The following is an 18,135-nucleotide window of genomic DNA, read 5'->3' as shown; positions in this document are numbered from 1 at the left end:
ATAAGTTGTTTTTGTGCTATAAAGTGCACAATTTGCAAAAGTATTTGTTGGCAAATGTTCAATATCCAAAGAAGGAATCTCCTCCTTTAGCTCAGAGAGCATAATTAGCATGTAGTGATCTTGTCTAAGCTCTGCATTGTAAGGTGGTTGATAGTTTGAACAGAAACTGGAACGGAACAAACAGCTGTTTTACAGTAAGACATCTCACACTATTACTTTGTGTTTATGGCTGCCAATAAACATCGCCAATGTTTGTCAGGCTCTACAGTATGATCAATGCTTTTGTGATCAGTTGAATGTGAGTTTAGAATCTCAATGAGATTTTGTGACAGCCAAAGTGGCATACTAATGGCTTAAGATGGAAAATGCGTCATACTATGCTTATTATTTTTCTGGGTTAGGTTGTGCATAGTCTGTAGAAAATAAATAGTACTTATTATACCATGTATTGACATGGTTTCAGGGATGGATTCAAGTGTTGCCTGTATACACTGTAGTCATCTAATATGTCTTGCACAAACTTAACACATCTAGCATATTGTGTCTGGCATATTAGTATATTTTAATTGTAAACTGGAAGAACTACATAATTGCTAACTTTATTACTAGAATATTAAATATACACACAGTCATGTTAGCTAGTAGAGCAGACGTATGTCTATTAAAGGTTCACTATGTAGGTTTTTGTGTCATCTATTTGTGAGGGTTGCAAATTGCAACAAATGGCTCACTGCATTCACTTGCTCCTACTTTATAATAAATGCATTAATTACGCAGGATAAGTGGTTGACGATGGATGGATGGATGGATGGATGGATGGATGGTATTAATTCTAATGGCAATTATAAATTCAGCAGAAAAAAAATGAACTTTGTCATTTTTCACTACGAAGTTGTACATTATATCAATTTAATTTCTAATCAACAAAAAGGTTGTGAAAACTGTCAACATATGGTTCTCTTTTAATATCTTTATATAATATAGACTACCCCAGGCAAAGTATTTATTATTTGTATCTTCTTATATATTTGGAAACTGTTCTGTATACTTCTTTATGTCCCATGTACACTTTGACACCACAGTCACTACTCACCTCTCCCTTTGCAATCGCAGAGGAGAAGCTACTGTGGCCGACACGCTCTGTCGGCTCTTGTGCTAAATAAAATGTCCTCTATAATTTCACTCCTCTTCTAACTAACTTTTATAATTTAATTTAACTTAATAATGTCCATGTAAGAGGACCTGCGGTTATGTAGATATAAATGGCTCATTCTAAGGTAATAAAAAACATAACGGTTCATTATGTAAGGTCTTTATACACCATTGAAAACATACTTATGTATATTATATTGTATTTCTGTCAAAAAAATCCTCCTAAATATTACACAATGAACTTTTAAATTGTGCTGTGTTGTAAAAACATTTTGGAAATGTAGAAATGACTTACTTTATTTACAGTTATTTTTGCTGATTTACAGCAAAACTGCCCCCTGCCCCCCCGAAGTTCCTTCTTGCTGTAGATTTTAGTTTTTAAAGGAAGGACATTGGCGAATGGACCATAGCTTTGTCTATTCTCAACCCTGATAAGCATTTGCTTGAGTCCAGTCCCCCACACAGCAGGGTTACCTTTGTATTGAAAACATAACATTTTCCATTTTCTTTTTGTAAGCACTAACTGATTCTACCTGATTCTATGTACAGAGCAATGTGGCCACATAAGCAGGACAGCCGACATTATCCTCTGTAAAATGGCCAGAAGGAAACCATCAAGCAATTCCAGTCTCAGTAGCCAGAAAGGCATATACAGTATGTTTCACTTGGGACTACTAAACAGAGGTAGACCATAAAAGCTTGCAAAATGAGTTTTGCCATGGAATAGGAGAATTATGCAGTGTCTCCATAATAGGCCCTCTTGTTATGATGAATGTGATGAATATCTTGAATCGGGCTCTCCTGCCGTAATGATAAGTAATAAAAGTGACATCCTTGGTGTGAATGACTGGCACTTGTTGGTCTTTCTCCTTTGCCTTTTGCTGTGTTTCTTTCTTTCTTTCTTTCTTTCAGTGCTAATGCTGGTATCTGGGTGTCGGCATCTTTTCTATCTCCCTATCTCCTGTGTCGCTGTTCCCTTCCCATCTTTCTTACTTCCTATCCCTCTCTGTTTCTCAGAGGAGGAGGCTGTCTGTCAGTCTCTCAGCAGAGACGTAGTTTATTAATGTGACATAGGGTAAAAGGACACGTCAAAGAAGATCAGTCACTGGGCTGTGGCACGGGACAAGAAAGCTTTTAATAAACCCAATCATCTGGGTGCTTCTCTTTTGGTCCGTGCCTGGCATTTGGTATTGAGGAGCTCTATATAATTCTATCTGCACCTCCCTGGACTGACTGCAGGATGACTGATGGAGCTGGCATAGTTTCACCACTCAGCTGAAATCACCCTCCGGGGAGTTTGTAAGCAGTGCTTTAGATTTTTGAGTGTTTTCTTGAGGATGGTGGGAGATGTTTAAATTCAAAATTTAAAAAAAGGATGGTTATGTCATATTCCTCAAACAGCAGCTTAATTGATTACATTTCCCAATGGGATCCTCTGAAGGAAATATTTAAGCTGGGAAAAAAGACAAAGACAAGGTCTAGGGCCTGGCTAATTGAATTCTAGTATGTAATATGCTATCAGCTTAAGGTCAGACCATTACAACAATGAAAACAGTTTTCGTTGTCTTCATCATGAGACCAGACTAACAATGGTACAGGGCATCCACGTGCTGCCAGCTGTGTTGCTTTAGTTAGGGTTGTGGCAGAGGGCTTTGATGCGAGCTGACGTGGAGGTAGCAGTGCTACTGGCTATGTTAACGCTCCCAGCAATAACAGCGTGTGGGGCTGAGTAAAGTAACACATGCTCTGTGGTACCTCATTGTCATCACATACCCCATCTTCAGTGTCACTCTAGGGCACAGAGGGATCAGCAAGATTGACAGACCCATAAATAGTCATCATTCACTATTTAAACCGACTGTTACAAATTGTACATGGGGCTATACTTCATACAGGCAGAGCCTTTTACTGAGGCTCAATTGCCTTGACACAGACTAGGATTGGGTTGTGCAAGTCAGGTGTGTTCTTTATTTACTAGGTCAGCATCAAGATACTCACGCTTCTTTCAACCAATGAAATCGCTGCGTAGCAACAACTGTAGAGGTGCCTAAGAACATGTCCAGAGAGTAAAAATCCAAGAGGATTTCCTTATCACATTAATGCAGGGCTCTCGTGCCTAGTATACAATGCCAGTGGACATTTACCATTGCAGATGTGATCCATATTGTGTGTCATCCAAGTGACATTTTCAGATATGGTGGGGAAAATGCATATACGGTTAAATAAGCTGATCTAGGCTATGAAATAAATTGATATTTTCTTTTATCATCTATAATTCATATCATATTGACCACTGGTATATTGGAAAAGTTTAATTTGACCTTTAAATTATATTTTTCGGTATATGATTTTCCTTACCTACAAATATGGTGATGGTTTTCCGAATCACTTAGAATTAAAATTTTGTCATGGTTAGTTGAAATCTGTGTCTTCACATTTTCAGCGCATTTATCCAGCATCTACAACCCTCTTAGAATGCAATGCCTGTGGTGTTTGTATCCCAATTTTCAATTGAAGAAAAAAAGAATACTGAAAGAACACAAAGTTACTGTGTTTTCCCTGCACACAGCATCTTTTGTTCCCTGCCCACCTCAGACACTGATGTTTCCCACTAAAATCAGTCAGAAGGTAAACACGGAGACACAGGGAGCACTTGTAAACTCATCAGGTGCCTGAGCTGTGGGAATCAAAGTAAAGTTTCTTTTCCTCTCCCTGGCTTTTGTAGCAGGAGTTTGTTCTCTCAAAGCTGAGCTCCTCCCTGTCGGAAATGATTCATGTCACAGTTATTAACAGGTAAATACTGGGAGGAGAACAGGAAGAAGAAGAAGAAGAAGAAGGAAAAAACGAGAGAGCAAGAGCCTTGTGGCTGCTCATGGGGAGTGAATGAAAAATGAAAACAACTCAAAGTGGGTCAGCAGTTCCCAGTCTGGTGAATCCACATGCACAGACACACACACAACACACATTCGCATGCATGCATAATATACATGCACACAAACACACACACACACACACTGAGATACTCGAGAGGACGTTTACTGCATGAGGCACAGCATGTCTGACAAACTGAAGCACTGCTACAGTGGCACTTTGCTTATTCATTGTTGCACTGCAGCTCTCCACCTGATATAACAATTTCGCATAGCTTCCTTACTATGTGTCACCTTAGATTATAGGTGGCAGGAAGATGGCCTTAGATTAGTTTAAGTCTTTTTCCATCCACTCTTTACCTGTCAAAAGTGGTTACACAGTGAATGTCATTGCTGTTCCCCTCTGCAGCTGTTTTGATGAAGGGAATCAGTTTGAATTACATGGATGTGTATTACTGTATATTGTGCAAAACATTCATAAATCCGGGAGACAGGTATGGAGGGCTACTGTATGTGCTAGCTGTTTACCTCTGACTGGTCATCAGTGCGTAATGTTCACAGTCTTTTTCTACTATCTATAAAGTTCTTGGTTACACTACTGTTAGGTTTTTTGTTGGGTATATGTGGTTGAAAAATCCCCCAGACTGCAACAAAAGAGGGAGAAAAGAAGATGGACACACAAACGACATCACATAAAGGTTAAGTGAAGCAGAGACTGAGAGAAATTGTAAGTTGTTTTAATGGCTGCTAAATTCTCCTTAACCTTTACCGTTGACCTTAAACCAGTGTTGTTGAAGCCAGGGGCCATGCTATCTGGCCTTCCCAGAGCGGAGTCACTCCTGCTCAGTGCTTCTCTTTGCCAGCACCAGGATGGAATCCAGAGAAAGACAGGGCAAAACAAGGTCAGTGGAGGACTTGCACAGCTTATGAGGGCTAAATAAACTGCTGGCACTGCCAGTGGAGCCTTTAATCTAACAGAAGGGGGAGCAGCTGAGGAGGAGGGGGGCTGGGGGGTTTGATGTTGCATGACACACTGTAAAAACGTCACTCTTCATCTTTGTGAACCAGTATTTTGTCATTCTGGTTTAGCTTCACTGAGCTATTGTATTAGAAATATGCCTACATTTGTCTTATGGACATAAGTAGGTAATCGGATTGGATGATTAGGTCTGCAGCAGAACAGATGATTCAGTGTTTATGACCATGTAGTTTATGCAGTGATGCAAACAGCATAAACACATTTACACATCTTGAGGTTGTGAATCATGTGTTAAACCCTTTCTTTCCATCTAGATGTAATGGCTAGATGGAACAAGTTATTAGCCAAATTGAATTTATTGTCGAAGTATCTAAGTGAGCTGTTATATAGGGATTCTATCCTAATTGCATGGTTGTATAATTGCATGTTCCCCTTTTAAATAAATTAAAGAATGAGTATGTGATATAGCAACGTGTTTATTCACCCATCGGCTTATGAAATGATGAATGAACCATGTCATGTACAGCAGATGCAGTGTGGTGTTCAGTTCATATAGTCACCACTAGATGGCAGCACCACTCAAAGCTGGGTTGGCAGTCTTGCACACACACACACACTCACACACATACACACACACACATAAATCCAAGCACACACACTTTTCACAAGTGATAACAAAGATGCTTGCAGTTGTTTCCACGACTCTGAGCTCTACTACACTGCATCTGTTTTGCATGAGAAAGAGAGAGACAATGAAATGGCGAGATGATGCTGTGGCTTTGGAGGCGACTGAATGTGTGTGCGCCAGTGCGCAGTTCTGTGTGAACGTCAGAGAAAGCATTAGCAGAGGGTGAGAGAGTGGGAGCCAGCAGCGGCCAGTCAGGGCCTCATTACATCAGCAGGAGGTTGGTCTGAGATACTATTCCCTCCTTCTGCATTTGGAATTTTTCCAACTTGTGAAGTGCACATCCCATTCTGGGTGCTAGAGAGGGAGGTGGACTCCCATCATCAGTCCCATCATCGGCCTCCCAACTTGGAGGGGAAGTCATTAATTTCCTAATCGACGCAAAATTGCTTTGTCATTCGGAGAGAGCTTGTTGTTGAGAGGTCAAACCAGAGCTAATTGAAATGCTCTCAGCACACATCGACAGCCTTTTTACGCAATTACTCAACCTCCAGCGTGTGTTCAAATAAACAAGTGAGTGGAGTTGCTCTCTGAATAACCCCATTTCATGGTGCGTTCATGCCTTCGCACACGTGGCGCTTGTGCTCGGTACCTCAACGCTCATGTGACCTTGAGAAGGGGAAAGGGAGATGCAGGCGGTGCTGGTAGCAGCGGCGCACACGGCTAATCTCCAGAGCATGTCGCTCGATGAAGAGTGCTGATAGTGAGCAGTGGCAGCAGTGTATATACAGCGGTGGAGATATGTATCGCTCCAGATTTGAGACAGAGTCCTCGAAATGAACCAAAGGATTTGAAAGGCAAGTTTGAGCATCCGCAGTTGAGGCTCGTTTTCTGCTCCATTTCATGTTATGTTCTGAGAAAAGGGACTGAAAATCAGGTGATACGGCACTTGGGGCCCACAGGGCATTAGCTTGTAGAACTTGCTGTGGTAAATGTCTCACTTGAAACTTGGAGTGTTTGTCCTCCACAACAAAGCAGGGAAAAGATGGTGGCGGTGTAACAGCAATCCAAGAAATCAGATAATTAGGTTTCTGAGCTTGTTACTTGCTCATGAGACCAAAACCTTTTCAGCCATGCAACTCAAATTCCCTCTTGCCTCACCTCATATTTCATCTGGATTTCAGGGACATCTTGAGGCAAAATCTAGTATGGTGTGAGTGTGTGTGTGTGTTTGTGGTATGGTGCATGATTCCTCTATGTGTGTCAGTGGACATAGTTACACACAAATATTCCTGTCACAGTTGGGGAACTGCCAGGACAGCTGCACCCTCCAACCACTGTCTGATTGATTTGTTGGAGCAACGTTGGCCCCTGTGCTTTCATCTTTATGCATGGAGGTTCCCCGAGGCGGTCCACCCCCAAATTTTTCTCACTTCCCTTCCATCTTCATTTCTTCCGTTCACCCCCCTCTGCCCATACTCCGTCAACCTTACCCTTAACTACCCCACCACAGGCAGCCGCAGTGTTCTGAAATGGACCTCATTATCAGAATAAGTGCCTGCGAGGTTCACCTAGGGACAGCTGCATTTTCCACAGCAACCACATGACATGTTTCGGTAGCGGGTGGTGCGACGGGGCCACTCCGCCCTAACTACTTTCGACAGGTAAAGGAGACAGGAGGTAGGGTGTGCAGCTGTGCCCCACACATACCTGGTAGCAGATCAGCTGGCGTCATCTCCTGAGGAAGAAGGGACACAGCTGTGATACTCAGAGTTTGTTCCACCGTGTAGAGCTGGTATTTAATGATAGAATGTTGGCTCATGCAACGCAAGCCCTTGGTAATATCATTAGTCCAAAGACTTTATGTTAACTGATTATTTAGAGAAATGCATATGTCAAAAATGTTGGGTTCAAGAATATTCAGACATTTTAGGCAATATGCTTCTTCAGTTTCTTGCAGAGAGTTACAGTAGAAGATTGACACCACATAAGCTACTGCCAGCAGCTGATTACCTTAATAGCTTAGCATAAAGACTGGAAGCAGGGGGAAAGGGTTCTGGCTCTGACCAAAGTAAACAAAATACACCTACCAGCACCTCTAAAGCTCACTAATTAACGATGTTGGGCAATAATGCATCTATTAGTGAAACACTGCAGTGTTGTGAATCCTTTTTTCAGTAGCAAAGGGTAGGGGATTACAATTTGAAATTAAGTAATTACATTTACTTGTCCATCACTTCAACACTTTGGGGTTGGCTTGTTTGTTGTCTTGACAAGAGTCAGATGAGTTGATGTCATTTTGGTCTGTCTGTCTGTCTGGAGTTAACAGAGTGGTCTGGTAAATGTTAGCTTGACACAGGGGCTGGAGATGTAGTACGTAGCCCACTAACCTCCAAACTTATATGTTTTGTCATTTTAGCTGGCTTGCTAACATTGCACACAGGCTTTGTTCAGAGGTGGAGCGCGCGTGTGTCTGCAGTGGCTTGGGTTTTGTGGGCGGTGCTATTGTATTGTGTGTCTGTCCTTGGTTCAAAAACTACAAATCCCACATTCCAAAAGCCGCAATGTGCCAATCACAGTAAAAGCTGTGTCCATGTTTTAACAGCTGTTTTCACTATGTCAGATGTTTTTGTCGTCTTTGGACAGAGCCAGGCTAGCTATCCCCCCTCTGATTCCTCTTTATGCTAAGCTAAACTAAGCTAAGCTAAGCTAAGCTAAGCTAAGCTAACTGGCTTCTGGATCCAGCCACATATTCATCATACATGAGAGTGTCTTCAAATGTCTTATCTATTGGCAAGAAAGTAAATGAGTGTATATGCCAAAATGCCAAACTATTAATTTAAAACTGTCTTATTTTTATAGCATGATGAGGAGGATTTTTCATATGTATTTTACAGCCTACTGGTGCATTCAGTCAAATGTATTAAATGACAAATGGAGCAAGACCAGGCACGTTGGAAGGTGGGGGTAGATAGCCATTTACATCTCAGAGCCAGTCAAGGGTAGCGGCCCCAAATGGGACTGCCACTACTGTCTCCCTTTGGTTTTATCAGACTCTGTCTGAATTAGCACTGTAAGAAAGCAACCCGTAATATGGATTTGCAAGACCTCCCCACATAGACATAGCTCAGGCTCCACCATTCAAGGCCAAGGCAAAGAGGGACTGTGGAAGATCACAGGGCATGCATTTCATTGCGCCAGCCTGAACCGAGAATTGGCCATGCATGACAGAAAAATACAAGGCATGAAATTAGCTAGCTCCCCTCCTCTGTGATCAGTCTCCCTAAACATCAGTTGCTCCCTGCTGTATTTTTGCCAGATTTTCCATTACAAATAAAATAGCTGAAAAATGCAGATTAGATTTATTATTAGGTGTCAGCACTGACAGAGTGGTGTGGAAAGTCACATCCAATGAAATTCGGTAATAATAATGTTCTCCTATATACACTAAAGATTTGAGTACTGTGCTGTGCATTTCAAATGAGTACACATATTTCTAACTGGCAGTAGCTGAAAGGTGTTCTTTCAATTATTTAAAGACAAGGCTGTTTTTAGTATGAAATTGTTTATGGGAGGAGGAAAATGGTGCAATGATGTTTTAAAAATTTCTATGTTTTAGGTCCCAACTGATCTCTAATCCTCACAAATAACTGTATCAAATAAGAAAATCGGAGTGAACAGTGAAATCCGAAAGAAAGAGGGGATGACATAGTTGGAAAGAAATACAAAAACAATCATTAAGGACATCTTGAAAGTCTTCAGCATTTTCAATTGAGGTTTGATTCCCTCGGCTGGCTCTCCTGAGATAAATGCACAGTTACACCCACCACTTTATGTTCCCATGTGATACACCTGAACTTGTCCTTGTAACATTCTCGACCCTAAAAAAACAAAACATGTCAATTGCTGTTCCTTTGGGGGAAAGGAGTCACTCGACATTGACTCAATTGACCCGGGTCTCCCGCTGGATTGAAGTGTTTTTGGCTGAGTGAACAGTGTTTCAAGGTTATGGAGAGAGATGCAGTCAAACGTAATGGCAGCCTGTAATGAGTGTTTTCCTGTGGGATGGACGGTGACTTTGTGGATGGCAGGTGATTCAAGGCCTAAGGGAGTAAGGATTAGAGACTCTCCTGCCATCTCTGATTTCAGACTAATTTAAACTGATAAAGCACACGCTTTTATGCTAGTCTTTCCTCCTCTTATCGTCTTTTTGTTCGATTCTCAATCAGATTTGAGTGTCTACATTGCTTTTGCTGTGTTTCACTCATTCCTAAATCACATTCATTCTCTTTCTGTAGTTTGTCTGTCTCTGTTTCTATCAGAACTCCCATTAGATTTCCCCTGTCTTATATTTTTCCATCTTTACCCTCAACGCCTCAAGAAAGTGACTGTGATATCCGTCATAACTTTTTACAGATTTTACGCTCACTTATAAAGGCTTGCATTCACATGGCTACTCTTTCTGTGATTTCCCCTCCATATGTCATGTTACATACAGATGAAACATCATTTCACAACATTTTCTCTTTGTGAAGGGACTCACTGACATTAAGCTCTAAATAAAAATCACTAAATCACTAAAAGTTGTCTTGCATTTTGAGAAAAGTTTTTGCCTAGAATTTTTGCCTGAGAAATAAAGACCAACTCAACTGAACTGTATACACATGCTTATTGCCCACTGGCACATACACATGATAGATGTGTGTCTTAGAAAAAAGGCCAATCATGTGCATAATGTTACTTCTCATATTTTGTAACCGCACTATATAATATTTTTGTGCGGCATGCCATTCAGACATTTATATAAGCTTTCTTTGAGCTCAGATCCTTATATTGTTTGAGGTCATTCCACACACACACACACAAACTGAGTCTGCACCAATAGAAATGACACCATCACCTCGCTGTATGTAAGACATGTTGTGACAGTAAATGGCGTAGATTAAGAGTTATCTGCCTAAGCACTGTGGCAGAAATAAGTGATAAATCACGGTGCAGTGTCATGTGGACACTTCATCAGGTTGTGCATTTGCTGAATATGCCCGCTGTAATGCTGAAGCAATGAGTGCCTTCACTTGCTCCTCTTTGTAATTAATGTCACCACAGAAAAGGCAGAGTGCGAGAGAAAGATTGAGGGAGAAAGGGAAAAGAATGGAAAGACAGATGTGGAAATGAGCAGCTAGCAAGCCTGAGAGGAAGATGTAAATTAAGTGTCTTGACTGTGAGATAATGGTGGTAATACAATAATTGGAGCTGTCTAAAGAGAAGATAAAGAGAATTCCTATACTTTTATGTATGTATTTCAGGCTGTGTAGCTACATGTCATAGCTAGCACATCAGCTAGCTGGAATGTGTTATATATATATAATTACCTGTACATGTTATTATGTATCAGAACTAAGGGGACAGTGGAAAATGCTGCAACACTGACATTTTTTTCACTTTATAAAGTTGTTAGCAAACAGTTGCCTTTGCATCAAGTAGACCCAGAGCAACATTAGTGTCACACTGTGGGCGTATCTGCTCTGCTGTTTATTTGGTTCTCAGTCAGTCCTGTTATTTGTAGTCTTTTCTGTATCTGTTATTTAGTCAGCGTTTTGATTTGGTCCTGTCTGTTAAGGTCTTGGGGAGTTGGTCTATGCGGTTCTGTCTTCTGCTTGGTCTGTGTGGTGGTTCTGATCTGTCCCGTTATCTCTGTGTCTGCCTTAGTACTTGTTCAGTTCTGTTCCTGTCTCACTTGCATTAGTTCTGTACCATCATGCTTGGGTTCTGTCTGTTTGCGAGTTGTCAATTCATGTTCCCTGCCAGTTTCATTATTTATCTGATTTTGATCATTCTGCTCAAATTTCTGTGTAGCCTTGCTTATTATTTTATTCATCCGCGTCTTTTAGTTACTTAGTATCTGTCTTGTCTTGTGTCTTAGTTCTTGTCCTATACCTTTGTTCATGTCTTAAGTGTTTGCTCCTGGTCTGTGTGCTTCGGTGTTGTTTTGCCATGTCTACTCTGAGTTCTGTTTAATCTTTGCCTCAGTCAGTTTCCTTGTTGGTGTTAGTTTATTCAGTATCTGTCTGCTTGTGTCTGGATTAGTTTGTTATTATTATTCTGGTCTGTTACTACTCACTTTGATATGGTCCGTGTTGAGTACTTGTGTTATATCTGTTCCCTCTTCAGTATCTGCCTGCATGCAGTGTCTCTGTTTTCCTCTGCTCTCTCTTTCTCTCTCTGCCGGCCTGTGTCTCGTTAGCCTCATGTCCCTCACCTGTGTACCTCCTCCCAGCTCGTTAACCCTGTGTATATATCTTTGCTTTTTTCCCCTCAGTCTTTGTCCGGTCATTGTCGCATGTATGCTCAGTCGTTTGTTGTATGTTCTACAAGTTTGTTGTATGTTCTACAGTGTCATGCGTTTGGGCTCACTTCTGATTTGCACACCCAGCAATCCTGACACATTAGTATTCATTTGGAATCATGTTTCTGGCCACCTGAAGAATGTAAATCCAATATTCACTCTCCTTTTAGCTCTGTTTTTGTCCCCACCAACTCCTGAATATGCTAAATGATTCACTATGTTCGCTAGCTAGTTGCTAACTGTCTGTTGAGTGGTGCTTAGCAGGTAGCAGAGATGCTCACAAGTCTTTGAGCTAGAGTCAAAGTCAAGTCTCTTTTTTTATTTACAGAGCACAACCATGTAATGTGCAATGCCATTAATGACAGCTGCAACTACTGTAAGTCAACCCCCACCCGACTCTCAAACCAGTGTAACGTTATAACTAACTAAACCTGTAACCTGTTTGCAGCCACCGTTAATAATTCATGTGATGGAAATGATTACATTAATCGTCTACCACAAGTTTGGCAAGCAAACAAACGCTCATTTATTTTTTCATAACGAACAATAGTCGGACCTAAACTCCCGTAGGTAGTAGTTAAAGCAAGAAGCAAGCTAACGTTAGATGACCAATGCTGAGCTAAACATGTTCACTAACCTCAGGTTACTAACTTATTTTGCGTGCAGTGATTCTGTGATTGGGTCTTGTTATATTAAGTTTTAAAGCCAAAGTTTATGATGAATGGAACAGCAGCTGCCGGTGTTTGATTCCCTCTCTCACGTGTGGCTGCATGCAGCAGATACGTAGTATGTGTTACGTAGGCAGGTTATAGGTAACGCAGGAAGGAGAATAACAGCAAGCTCATCAGACGTTTCCTAAAAATAAACATTGTTCACGGGTCCTGCACCTCGAGTCCGAGTCAAGTCTGGAGTCTTTTGAGGACCAGTCTCAAGTCGATTCTTAAGTCACATTGTGTGCGACTTAAGTCGGACTCGAGTGCAAGTCTCAAACTCGAGTCCCCATCTCTGGCAGGTAGTTTATAGTGGCTTAACAGACCTTGAAAACAACAGTGAAAACGTGTTGCTGCAGGGAAGCAGGTTGATGAGAGCAGTCAGAGTGACTAGAACATGAAGTTCCATCCATCCATCCATCGTCAACCACTTGTCCTGCATACAGGGTCACGGGGGGGCTGGAGCCAATCCCAGCTGACATTGGGCGAAAGGCGGGGTACACCCTGGACAGATCGGCAGTCCATCGCAGGCAAACATGAAGTTACGGGTCGTAAAAAGAAATTAACTTAAAGACACTACAATAGTCCATAGAGGTGTGGAGAGTTGGTTACTCATCACTGGCGACCCCCTTGACATTACATGTTGTCATTTGTTAATAAAAGCAGCTTTAGAGTTCCTGCACATGCACACATTGTTTTCGGTTGATCAGGCCTCTGCTCAGGTTGAACTTGGATGGAGCTACATGTAAATTTTGTAAAGATACCAAAATCCATATACTAAAAAAATGGTAAAACTAAAACTTGTCTAGACAACTAACAAAATAAGGAAAGAGTGAGGGAGATGCCAATGAAGAAGCAGAGAGCAATGAATACTTAGTAAGTAATATTAATGTACAGTGGTAATGTTCAGTGGATCTGGAAGTGTAATAGGCAAGGTTTCTTGAGTAAGATACAAGTATTGTATGTCCTATAAGACAAGTATTGTATTATATTGTATGGTCTTACATTATTACATTGCATTGTGTGAATATATATGCAGTTGTATTGTATGAAGTATATTGTCCAGTATTAAATGATAAGGAGGTCTTACACTATATTAAGATCCAGATATCAGATACCGTGACTTCTACATTCTGCAAGTCTATTCTGCAAATGTTCACAGGTGTATTACTGACAACTCTACGTGACATTGTGCATTTCTTACTACTCCATCATGTTCTGTTCTCATTTTCTAGGTGTGTTTGCCCTGGTCAGCCTTTCAAATGGAGAGGGAGCTGAGTAGGTGTTTAAATTACAGGCCTCCAGGTAAAAGAGAAAGAAAATGGGAGAGCTGAGAGTAGAGAGAGACAGGAAGCAGATGCAGAGCAAGACTGGCTGTCAGACAGAGCATGATAAGAAACAAGAACAGGATCATGTATTTATGTAATCAGAGTTCTAAAGATGAATATCAGCACATGGGGATTATTGCTCTGCCACATAAACAAGACTCTAGTTAGGTAGCTGACAACAATATTACCATGTGTTCATTACTTTATATTCACATAGTATCATCTATCTCATGCCTGTTTTTTGATGATGATCTATTAACTGATTTGTTAAACAGTACATACACATTGTTGAATGTGTAAACTAATGGATGTCTCCTCTTGAAAAGAACTGGCTCACACAGATGATTTAATGAGTCTACTGGTGAACACAAAAGAGTTTGAGAGTACAAACCTGCTCTTTTTTGGATTTTGTCCCTGCACAACACTGATGTAAAATAAATATAGCACAGCCTTTAGCTGTTAGATGAGACTTTAGCTCACTTTTGCTAAAGGGCAGAGACGATCAGAGCTGCAGTGTTAATCTGCAGTACCAGTACATCCAAATCAACACTTATGTATTTCACCCTGAACATGTAAGAAAAACTAGATGTATGTCGATGCTCAAACAGGCTTACTGATGCAATTCTGTTTTGTTCGAAAAACACTTGCAGCAATTTCTTCACTGAGCGCCCCAAAGCTCAGCGGTATTTAAAATCCAGCACACCTTTGATTGGCACACATGCGTTCTCTCACCCCCTCTAAACCAACAGCAATAACGCATACTCAAAAACCTCGGGGAAAGGCTACAAGTTAAAGATCGAGAAACAACACACACCCGGTTACCATATTAGGCTCGTGTCACCCTCTCTTACTTCCTTTGCGAGTCTTTGTTTGCTTTGTCCAGAAATGTCCCTTCAGTACCTCACACTGCTCCACAGTGTTGCAACCTAAGGCCTGTTGATCAATGCAACCTTAATTTGTGAGCATGGATTATAATAGAGGCATTAGCGTGCATTGATTAGCGCTCCAGTGAGAGGGCTAGTGGCAGTATGAACGGCGAGTCGATAGAAACATCACTTGCAATGACAAAGACCTGCAGACCCCCTCTAAGGGGAATTTAAATGTCAAGAACAAGCTTGATGTTGATGGGGAGTTTACTGGGCTTTATGTTCAATTTTGTCTGTGACTTTTCAACAGTTTTTTATAATTACAGATCACTACACCGTCTTGTATTTCCAACCTTTCTTTTCATTTCTGTAATGGTATTTGAAAGTTCAGACATTTACGTTTGACATAGCGCAACTGCAAGTTTTGGAAGCTGTCCTCCAACAGTGGTCATGTCAAAGTGTGTGTGAAAGAAACACAAAATAAAGGTAAAGCAAGAGGTTTAAAGTTTGTTTTACAACATTTTGAACAGTTGTGAGAGTGGTGGTGATTAAGACTTTGAGTGGAAGGTTGCTGGTGTTCACTGTGCTGGGAGCTCAATGTGGAGGGTGAATAGGCATCTGACAGCAGAAGTCTCTGGTTGCTACCTTCTACAGACTGCGCATAAAAAATGTGTTTATTTTCAGCAATAGTGCCTATAATTGCCTGTAACCCAGTGACAATACAGGGTTAAAAGAACTTGAACGGTTTTAAAATAAAGTAATGTCCCTTTAGAGAAATCAGCCAATCTGGGATGATAGTTCCCCCTCCTAGCTGAACTTGATTGACAGGTCACGACGTAACTGCGTGATCTTGCGCGACCCTGCGCATGTGTAACGTTATGTGAGAGAGACCAGAGGAACGTGCTTGATGGTGACAGTAGAAAAGAGAGGAAATTAACAGATTTAAAGTAAATAAAAGTGAGTGTATTAGCAAGCTAACGAACCAACACAGAAGACAGGATAAGGAGGAGCAACCGGGAGTTTGGAAAAATCCCATTTTCCACCTCTATTCGTCTCGGTAAGCTAGCAAACTGCATGATGCTAATAACGTTATTTCTAACTGCAGCGCTGCATTGCCAGTATGTGTATTGGCTGTTATGGGAATGTTCATGACCCAGAAATTGATTGCTGATAGTGATTTAAAGTTTTTAATTGTAATTAGCAGCACAGTACAACGGAAAAGACTAAGCTGATATTCAAGTTAGCGGAGCTCATCTGCATTTATGTTCATTTGCTTTGTGTTAAACTGATGATACAAGAGGCAACTTTTTAAGCAATATTGCTGTGCAACGTTGCTGGTGGCAAGTCTGACTATGTACGGATAGCGGCGGGCTGGGGAGGGGGTTATTACTATAGTAATCTGTACTCAATTACCAACAACATTGACGGCAACATTGCCCAGCACCATTGCTCTGGAAGATGCTCCGTGTATCATCAGCTTTAAAGAGTAGCTGGGTGAATTACCGTACACTACACTGCTATTGAAGGGAAGGTTATGAAAAAACATGTGTTTTTATGATGATTTTATTATAATGTTGCGTGTGGAAATATTTAACCTTACTGTTAAAATTCTGCCGTGGGCGCTGCAGTAAGTTCGCACGCTCACACACTTTGGCATCCGACTCTAGACAACCGCTTTTCTTTTGAGGTAACGTTAACAGTCTGTTTCTGTCACTCGTTTCTGAGAAGGCGATTAAGCTAGCCGCTCCTAAATATGGAGTGCACACGTATTCAAGCCTTTATGGTAAATCCACTGAAACGGATCAGAGCGAGCTGACAGGCAGGTTAGCGACTTTATCCTGTCAGTTTATCTCTTTACAAAGACAAGTGTTGCAGTATGAGAGTCCTACCTGAAGAGAGACTGTGAAGTCTTCATGTTACGCCATATGAGAATCACATACAACATTATTTATCAAATTGGGTCCACTTGATGAATTGAGCAAGGAGGATACACATGTGACAAAGTCCGGTTTTCAAAACAAGGTGTCTATACAGTATGGAAATAAGATTAATTGGATTATATTCAGAGAAAGCAAGAAAACATTTTACATGTGTCCATTAAAAGTGTAATAAAATGTTAGGGAAATTACTTACTAATTCTATTTTCTATTATTTAATTTAGGATTGCCGAAAAACATTAAACAAGAGAATATTGTATACATAAATATATCAAATGAGAAAATATAAAAATATAGAACAACAACGATTAACCGCCATAGTCTCTTAAAATCCTGTGGGAAACACTGACTAAGTTATGTAGAGCCTGTACTGCCTACACTTTTTCCTAATACAGAAATAATAGTAGCTTGATGTTATTTCAGTTGATTCATTATCAGCTGTTTTGTTACGGTTATTATTACCGTACACATTTTAATTACCATGATAACTGGGTACGGTTAACCGCGCTATTATAATCTCACGGCAAACACTGTCCAGCGTCTCCCAGAAGCAGGTGCGCATGTGCAGAATGCAACGTGGGTTTGTGTGGGTCAATGACAACACGGCGGAAGACAGCGCAGCAGAGATTTTCACTCTGAAGTCGGTCGTATTTTAGTTTCTATGAGAGTGCTGAGGGTAACATGATTGAAGAAAATAACCTTATAGTGAACGCAGGGTGAGTTAACTTTTAGCTTTGGTTTGTCTGTCTGACTTGCTAACAGCTTGTAAACTGAAGCTCTCAGTGTTAGCTGCTCTTGTAAAAACGCTACACGTTCTGTTGCTGTGTAGGTCGGCAGAGTCTATTTGTCCACTGCACATAATACGTTACGCAGTTTAGTCAACCAACCAGCATATCTAGAAATGCTACAGACTCCTCTGTATTTATGTCAGTTGTTGGGCTCATTGCACTTACTATCAGTGTCTTCTAAAGACTTATTTGTTTTCATGTAATTGTCCACGGGGTCATTGTATTACCTATATAATATAAATTACAAAATCTTGATAATGCACACTTAGATGATTGTCATATGTTTACAAAAGGTATTTGCTGTTTTATTTTTTATGCAAACAAAATGGCAATTGTATTTGTAGTTTTCAATACAAAACTTGTTGAAATGGTTTCAGTGTGTACAGTACATTTTAATATTTTTTGGCACATTTTTACAATACCGTGATAATACTGATAAACGTGATAATTTTGGTCACTATAATCGTGATATGAAATTTTCATACCGTTTCATCCCTAATGCAGAATTATGTTTTAACCCACCAAATGTCACAA

At 40.7% G+C, this 18,135-nt stretch overlaps 1 long non-coding RNA gene across 2 annotated transcripts in view; it reads left to right on the top strand.

The window, feature by feature from the left end:
* Positions 1-15,767: 15,767 nt before the first annotated feature.
* The window catches only part of LOC119908458, a 100,320-nt gene continuing 97,952 nt past the window's right edge, over positions 15,768-18,135 (top strand). For both annotated transcript variants that reach the window (XR_005445278.1, XR_005445277.1), the window contains exon 1: positions 15,768-15,933. This is a non-coding gene — a long non-coding RNA (uncharacterized LOC119908458). The remainder of the gene's footprint in view (positions 15,934-18,135) is intronic.

This window comes from Micropterus salmoides, unplaced genomic scaffold (genome assembly GCF_014851395.1).
Source record: "Micropterus salmoides isolate LMB-PRFRI ecotype aquatic unplaced genomic scaffold, ASM1485139v1 Ms_hic_scaffold_18, whole genome shotgun sequence".
NCBI lineage: Eukaryota > Metazoa > Chordata > Actinopteri > Centrarchiformes > Centrarchidae > Micropterus > Micropterus salmoides.
The sequence above is the reverse complement of the archived record's forward strand: the minus strand, read 5'-3'. Positions and strand labels throughout refer to the sequence as shown.